The sequence below is a fragment of the Rhinopithecus bieti genome, unplaced genomic scaffold, assembly GCF_001698545.2.
Source record: "Rhinopithecus bieti isolate Rb0 unplaced genomic scaffold, ASM169854v2 scaffold_13014, whole genome shotgun sequence".
Lineage (NCBI taxonomy): Eukaryota > Metazoa > Chordata > Mammalia > Primates > Cercopithecidae > Rhinopithecus > Rhinopithecus bieti.
The window spans coordinates 133,293-141,337 of NW_016807364.1; the positions used below are offsets into that span (position 1 = coordinate 133,293).

Here is an 8,045-nt window from a genome sequence, read left to right on the forward strand (position 1 = left end):
CGGCCGCCCATTGGCCCGGCCCCCCCGCTCCGCCCACGGCGTATGCAAAGCGGGCGGCTCCGACTCCAGCTCTGCACGGTGCACCCGCCGTCCGCGCCACGGCCCGCGCCATCCCCAGCGCCAGCGCCAGCCGCGCGGCCGCGCACCATTCACCGGGGGGAGAGGCGGGGGAACGTGCGGGTGGGGCAGGGAAGGAAGGGCGGCCCCATCTCCGCCCCCCTTCCCTCCCTTTATCCCAGTGGGGCCCAGACCCGCGCAACCAGGCGGGGAGGGGAGGTGGGCTCGCGATTGGGTTGCGATCTGGAGCGGTGGGGACAGGTCAGGTAATTCTGCCGGCCGTCAGGGATGGGAGAGTGGGGAGGACGAGACCAGCCTAGCTCAGAATGGGTGTTTCTTGGGGCCTCTGGGGCTGTTTTCTTTCCAGGAACCAGCGCGTAATCTGCAGTGAGACCCTAGGACGGACATCGGCGCCTTCGGCTTCCATGGAGTTGCGATTTTGCTCTTTCCAGGGAAACAGTGGCAGGGTGTTTGCTGCTTGTGGGTTCCTGCGGATATCCTAGGACATTCCACTGGAGGCTTGGACTGCATTTAGAAGCCCCTATCCCTTCCCTCTCCACACTGTTAGTGAGCAATTTCATATGTTTGCATTTAGACCCATAGACTCAGAACGACTCATCACACACACAAACACCGTGTACACTGACACACTCACTCGCATTCACACACTTAGGTATACAGCCTGTTCCTTGCTCTGACCCTGTAACAACGCTTCCTCCTCCAGAGACTCTGAGATAGAGTGAGCGATCCGTGTGCACCATTCATCCATGCTCCCACCTTGCCAGTGTGGCTGGCTTGTTCTGGAAGGGGCTTAAGAGGAACAAGCCCCAGCTGGGCTTCTGGGTGGGACTCAAGCCCCCCTTCTGGGCCCTAACGCCTCCAGCTTCTTTGTGGACCGGACCTGACTCTCCAGGAACCTGGGAACCCACTGTTTCACTCTATTTTGGGACAAGAAAAAGGGGCTCTTTGGGGCCACTTCCTGCCTTCCCCTCAAGTAGGATCTCCAGCCTGCAGAGGATGCCTAATCCTTCTTTGCCCAAGAACCAGCCCAAGAAGCCTTTCCTCTGTGCCTGGGAAATGCAACCTTTTATTGGTAGCATGGCAGGGCGTTAGTGCTGAAGAACCAAGCAGCGACCCCTCTTGCAGCTGCCATGTTTTGACGAGGGGCTCTGGGGGTCCTGCTGCTTTAGGGTCACATACTTCCACTTCCTGATTCACTACTGTGAGCTGGTGAGATGCCTAGAAGAGGAACAAGCGTTCAAAGTGAAAGTGGGCACATTACCGGAATAGTGCTGGGGAGAGTGCTGGATTCTTTTTCACCCTAGGCTGACTAGTGAGAAGCCAGGCTTGGACCTGTCGTCTGCTCCTAGCTTGCACACTCAGCCCTAAACTCAGAGCAGCACGCATACCACTCCCCCCCCCCACACACACACACACACCCCACCATCTGCTCTCTAAGGCCCCTGGTCTTCCTGCAGGGTCCAGACCAATGTGGCTGGGCTTGGGCTTTTATCTGTCCTGATCCTGGGTTTGTCCTGACCAATGTAAGTGTCGCCCAATAAAACCTTCTATGACCACCACACCAGCCACCACCCCCCCTTCCAAGTGTGCCCTTTCCTTCTTGACTTTTTAGCAGTTCTGGGTAAATATTGATTTGCCCCCAGTTTACCTTCTCCCTGACTGGTCATTTGCAGACTCAGGAACTAGCTTCTGTAGGGACTTGCCTTTTCTGTTACTTTCTGGCCCTTTCACCACCCCCCTTCCTCCCTCCAAGTGGCATTGTAAAACTCACAGTGACAAAGAGACAGAGTAGGGTTCGAGGCCCCTGTTCCTGGGGACTTGAAGGCGGTTTTACATACGGGTCAGACACGGCTGGAGGCCAAGGTCAAGTTGAAAGTTGCAGTCTAGCCAGCATGAGAACTGCCATGCAAGCGTGGAGACCCAGGCAGCAGCAAAAGGCCCATTGCCCACATGCCCTCACGCTTAATTTTCTCTCTCTTTTTAAAGTTCTCAGCTCTGACTCAGTTCGGCTGCCCAGAATTTTTTGGTGCCTTCGTGGGGTTTTTGGGGCGGTGTTTACCGACTCTTCTCTGCCTCCGCCCTACTCAGCTAGGGCTTTGAGCATCTTCGGTTTTCCAGCCAGACCCGGAAAAACGAAAACACAGCTTGGGGAGCCCCCACTAGCCTGCGCCTGTGCCAGCTCACCTCTGGCCATAGCGCAGCTGCCGGTGCACACCGCGGCCAAGGCCGGCTCCACATTCTTCCCTCCCTCTTCCACTTCACCGGAGCCCCGAACCCTGCGCACAGAGAAAGGGCCTCAGCTCCACAGACGACTGGGTCCCTCCTCACCAAAATTGGTGAGACAAGATTTCATCTTGTCGGCCGAGGAGCCACAAGCAGGTTTGTCTGGGAGGGATGGTGCTGGGGGAAGGCTTTGGATTGTGTCTCAAATTAAGCTTTGCTCCTTAAATGTGGCGCTCTCGCCAAGAAAGAGCTTGGGGCCTGAATTATTGAGATTTGTGGTGCACCTTTAGTGATCAAATTTATCTGGGCTTTTCTTAGTTCCCCCATGTTAAAACAATAACAACAACAACCACAAAAACAAAACAAAAAAATCCCTCTCAAAACGTGCTTACTTAGAAGAACGCACCCTGCTTGTTCTCTTCTTGTCTTGGATCTCAATATATATTTTATTTTTCTACCAGACATGTCCATGGCATCCTGGCATGCCCCCACTGTTTTCAAATGTCTGCATGTCCTGTCAGTATTGAGTTGTAGCCACCAATCAGTGGAGGTGGTTTGTAGAAGGAGAACAAGCTCTGAATAATTTTGGGTCTGAGTTTCAGAATTTCTACTCGCTTTTAAGCAAGAATAATCTTCCTTCCCTGTCTTCTGCTGAGGGAGATAAGACATTTCTTAATGGTTCCCAATATAATTTCTTTCCCTGCCAGGCAGCCAACAAATTGACTTGCTGTGGCAAAAGAAAGGTTGGAGGAAAATTAAGGCAAGTGTGCTCTGGGAAGCAAGCACAGACCCTCCTAGCATTCTTCCTCTTTTCCCAATGGCAAGGTCAAGATTTGCTTGCCTGCCAAAGTAATGGGTCCTGACCTTCTGAGCTGTCTGTCCCTCTGATTTTTTGTTCTCCAGGCTCAAGAATTCCTATAGGATTGCATAGAGGCACCATCAACCTGACAATTTCATATTCTCAGACTCCTCATGGGTTAGACTGGGGAAGCCAGGGCACCCACTAGGATCGGCCGGCAGCGGTGGCACCTTAGGCATGACAGCCAAGCAGAGTGCTGCATGAGTAGAGGTGGGAGAGGTGGGAGAGGCTGCAGTCACTTCCCAGGTACTGCGTGGTGCACCGATTTCCCCGGAGGAGCCCTGAGAGGGCAGCGCAGGAAGAACTGGAGGGTAGTTTCTGCAGCACGGCCTTTGTTTAAGGAATTACCAGAGCATTTCTCAGTGTTCCAAAATGCCTTGGCTGACAAGGCTTCTTACCTCCTGGGGTAGGCCAGGGTGCCTTGCAGGGTTTGGTTGCCCAAAAGCTTCTCACTGAAGAAAAGACTGTGGCTAGGTTTTCTGGTTGGGGACTGGATGCCAGCCTGGTCCACGGGGCTCTGGGCTCCCAGCGTTGGAGGAGAAAAGGACAAAGGGAAACCAGGTTTTAATCGAGTTTGATTTTCATTAGCAAATGAAATTTACCTGCTCTCACTTTAACTCCAAGGAGGCTGTCAGCACTGCTCCCTGGCACCATTTCTTTGTATTCATCCAGCATTAGGATAAACATTCCTTGGTTGGTTCTAAAGACACTTTGTATTTCAGGATATTCATGTGCTTTTAATGTATCCAAGCAGCTTTACAAGCCACTTTTGCAGAACATCTTAACCCACTCTCTCCCACCCTAGGTGGGCTGGGGCACAGAGATAATGGCAAAGGAAGAAAGATCCAGAGGAAAAACTGGTTGAGGGGCTGAGGAGAGAGAAAGAGAAAAGACAAAATCTTCAAACAGTGTAGCACCTCTGAAGCCAAACTTGAGCAGATCATTTGGGAAAGGAGCAAGTGGGGGACTGCTCTGCTTACGGAGGGAATTTTGAGTGTCCCCATCAGGTGGAAGCTGTACCCTCTTTCTTAAGGGGAAAGGGTTGGTAGGTCCTGAGATCTGGGTTGAAGTTAGCCAATGGACAGGGAAATGGCACATTGAGTCACTCACTCAAGCTTTTGTTCTAGATTTTTGTGCATTTGAAACAATAATACGGCAGTAAAAGGCTTGAGGCTGTGGGGATAGTTTTGGGCTACGGTCACTCTGGTGACCAAATGTTAACATGGTGAAAGTGGAAGTGCAAGGTCCAGGAAGATCCACAGGGACCCGCACTTTGCCTTTAAGATCCCTTCATGGGGTGGATCTCAAGGACAGCAGATTTTTGGAGGAGCAGCTCTCCTGCTGCCTGCAGAGTTCTTTTTTGTTTGTTTGTTTCCAGGTACCACAAAGCCACTAGTGCACAGGGCCTCAGAAAATACGGCAGGAGCTCAAGGAAAACTCCAATTTGAGTACAGCCCTGCCCTGTTTCCCCCAGAGAGTCCCTGAGCAAGGAGATCTCCACCCGACACACACCATTTCAGAACAACCAGGTTCCAGACTCCCATGAGTAGCATCCTCCACTGCAAAGCCTTGGCCAGCCGTGCCTGGACTCCCCAGAGTTGGCGCAAACTCCGGCCTCCAAAACTCGGCTCTGGGAGGCCTAGGTGACTTCGAAGCCGGCGGCGGCCGTGGCAGCGGCGGCGGTGGTGGAAGAGCTCTTTCCTCCGACAGTCCCACTGATCGCTCTTCACTGGAGCTGAAGACAGACTTCGCGTAAAGGACCGGAGCGTGCGTTAGAAGCAGAGGGAACTTGGAGAAGGGCTCGGCCGGAAGGAGGAAATGCCTTCTCGCAGTGCGCGGCCAGCCCGCGGGGGACACCGGCTTGCTGGACTGTGGGGCCCGTGCCACCCAAGGAGTGACCTGCGGGTCACTCAGCCGGGGCGCTGGGCGAGCGCGGGACGGCCCGGAGAATTCCGTCCGGCTGCGACGTGAAGAGGACGAGGGGTCTCTGTACCCGACTCTGCCACTGGCCCAAAGGAATTTTACCCTCGGGCGCCCACCCCCACCCTAGCTTGATGCTTACGCTCGCAACAAAACAGGAAACCAGGACTGGGCAGTGCATTCTTTAAGTCAACAAATACACTGAAGACTTCGAGCGTTTGAAGGAAGTAGGGGGTTTGAACGAAAGCCGGGCTCGGCTTTCTCGCTGAGAAAGCGGCGCAGGCAGCCAGGCGGCCTGCGCTCGCGGGGGTCCATCTCGCCCTAGACTCCTAAGAACTCCCACGGCCCTGTTCCCAGCTGCGAATTCTTATTGCACAACGCGACGGAGGGAAGGAAATTCACCAGCGCAGCGACGAGGAAGGGGAACTCAGGACCCCTTCAAGTACACACTGAGGTGTGATCAGAGTTTTATGGGCACGTTATATGCTGTAATTATAACGATGTGTGTGCCTCGATATGCACGCACATTCACGCATCAAACGTGCGTATACACACAGAGTGAATGTGCACATCCAATGTCATGTGGGTGAAATACAGGCATCATAACCAGCCCTACGAAAAAAAATTCACCCTGTCGGACCAGCCTGGTGACCTACTTCGCTGGCGCATCTCCTAACTCACTTTTCCGACCACTCACCATTCCCTCTCCTGTGGCTTTGTAAATACACCTGTCCCCCGTGGAAGGTGAGTCGTGGACTGGCGTTGCCCGGTTCACATGTCCTCCCCAGAACCTCCATCCGGCTCCAGGGACCTTCGCTGAGCGAGTTTAGAGCACCCGGCACTGTTCAAGGAGGAGCCGCGGTTCCTTTGTCCCGCGGCTCTAGCCCCGTTCCGCCCAGCTCTCAGGGAAACGAAGCGCTCAGTACGAACTTCTGATATTAGTTTTTATGGGTATTTACACTCTGGTGAGGGGAGCTGAGTACGGAAGCTCCATTAATCAGCCCCCAACCTTGGGTTTAGATATTCAGTTTATGGGTTGGGAGAGGGAGTTGACCGGAAAGAAAGCATCAGGGTTGGCCGCTGACTCCAGAGAAATGAAAAGGGAGTATGGTCGTTTTCTGTTTCTGGAAATCAAGAATTAGGAATGGGCAACTACAGGTGCTAACCAACAGACCACTTTTTTGTTTTTTGGTAGCCCTTTGGCAGGGATAGTTTTTCCACCTTTGCCCCACACAGTTTTTTTTTTTAAATCCTTTTATTATGGACTTTGTCAAACACACACATAAGCATAACAAACCCCTATGTACCCAGCTCCTAGTTTTGACCCCTATTATAATTTCATCTTCAAATGTTTTATTATCCACTTCCTCTCTCTCTCTCTCTTTAGTATTTTGAAGTAAATCCCAGATAGCATCACATCATTTCACCCCCACCATAAGATTTCGAAGATCTGTTATATTTCAAGATTGAGCAAAAGGACTTGAAATGGGGTTATTGCAATGAAACTCTAGAAAAAACTTGAGGGTTCACCCAGGAGTAAGCTGGACAAAAGAGGGGTTTGAGAGGTAGACCCATCTTGCCTAAAAATCTTGTCTCGTCTTTCTAAAAATTACATGTGAAAGAGGAAGATTTATGTTACCTTTTATATGAGTGAATCGTCCTTTAATAGAAAATTTCTGTTGCTGTGTCAGAATTATGGGGGAACACAAAAAACATACCTCAGTCCTTAGTGTGTCCTAAATTGACATGTATTCACTTATTAGTGGGTAAATGACTATATTCCATTTCAGCACAACTCCTCCCCTGGTAGAAACTCAAAAGAAACTTCTAATGATTAAACTAGGAAAGTTTGCACTGAATTGATGGCTCATCAGAACAACTGCAGTTTTCAGAAAGAAATTCAATGCCGAGCATTGAAAATATCCCCCTAGCAATAAGGGATTTTTTTTAAAAAAGAATGAATAAATGTGTTATGGTTTCTTTTGTTTTAATCTGGTAGTCTAATTTACAATGAGCATGATTCTCCCCATCAAACTCTGAAAGTGACTTAACTGAAAGCCTTGGCAACTTCAGAAAGCAAAACGGTAAAAACAGAAAATAGCACACTGTTGAATTTGACAACTTTTACACTACCCGGCTGCTTAATAAATTCTGACCCCACTTGCCTGAGTGGATACTGATCATCTTTTCTATGGCAGTATTTTGTATTTGGGTTGCTTATGGTTTCTTAATTTTTCTGAGTAGTGATTAAATATCTGGGATGCTTTTACACTAAGTATATAAATTCTCATGGTATTAGAAAAGAGCTATTTGATGAAACTCATAAGGGGTATGTAAATTTAAAAAGAGAAGAAAGTGTGTGTACATATTTTACAATAATCTCGAATGACTCCAACTGTATGTTGCAGAAGCCATGAGCTCTCTGCCCACTGTCTGTGGGGTATCAGCAAGATCGACTCCTACCAAGCCTTGGGCACAGTGGTTGGTTTATGGATCCTATGTCTCTTGATCCTAAGATGGAGTTCGCCACAGGGGTGAGGGCTTGGGTCAGGGTAAGGGTGGGGACTGCAGAAGTCAAACAATTCTGAGGAAGAGGGAGAGGGGAAGAGAGAAGCCACAGACAAGCCAGGAGACAAAGAGGAAGGGAGAGATGGGAGGGAGAAGAATAAGAAGCAATGAAACTGTAATTCTCCACAAAAATTTAAGCTACAGCAGCTCAAAGATGGCCTGTTTTTAAAGCTCAGCAGAAGCCCATTCTCTGCTGAAGCCTGTTCTTTGCGGAAGCCTGGCTTGGGGTTAGTGGGGGTGGTGCCGCTGTTGAGTCTTCCTTGCCTTTTAGGTCCCAAGCCTCCCTGTGATTTCTGTAACTGCTCAAAAACAACCTTTGAGAATCTGATTATTGTCCGGAGTTAAATGCAGGCTCGACCTTCTCCCCATAGAGAGTCCAAACACGTGAATTCCTGCT

The 8,045-nt window shown here is 50.4% G+C and overlaps 1 long non-coding RNA gene across 1 annotated transcript; it reads left to right on the forward strand.

Annotated features, from left to right (window-relative positions):
* Positions 1-222: 222 nt before the first annotated feature.
* Positions 223-7,071, forward strand: LOC108535433 (uncharacterized). Its single transcript, XR_001887227.1, has 3 exons — positions 223-323; positions 425-2,457; positions 4,539-7,071. It is a non-coding gene; the product is annotated as an uncharacterized LOC108535433 (long non-coding RNA).
* Positions 7,072-8,045: the final 974 nt, after the last annotated feature.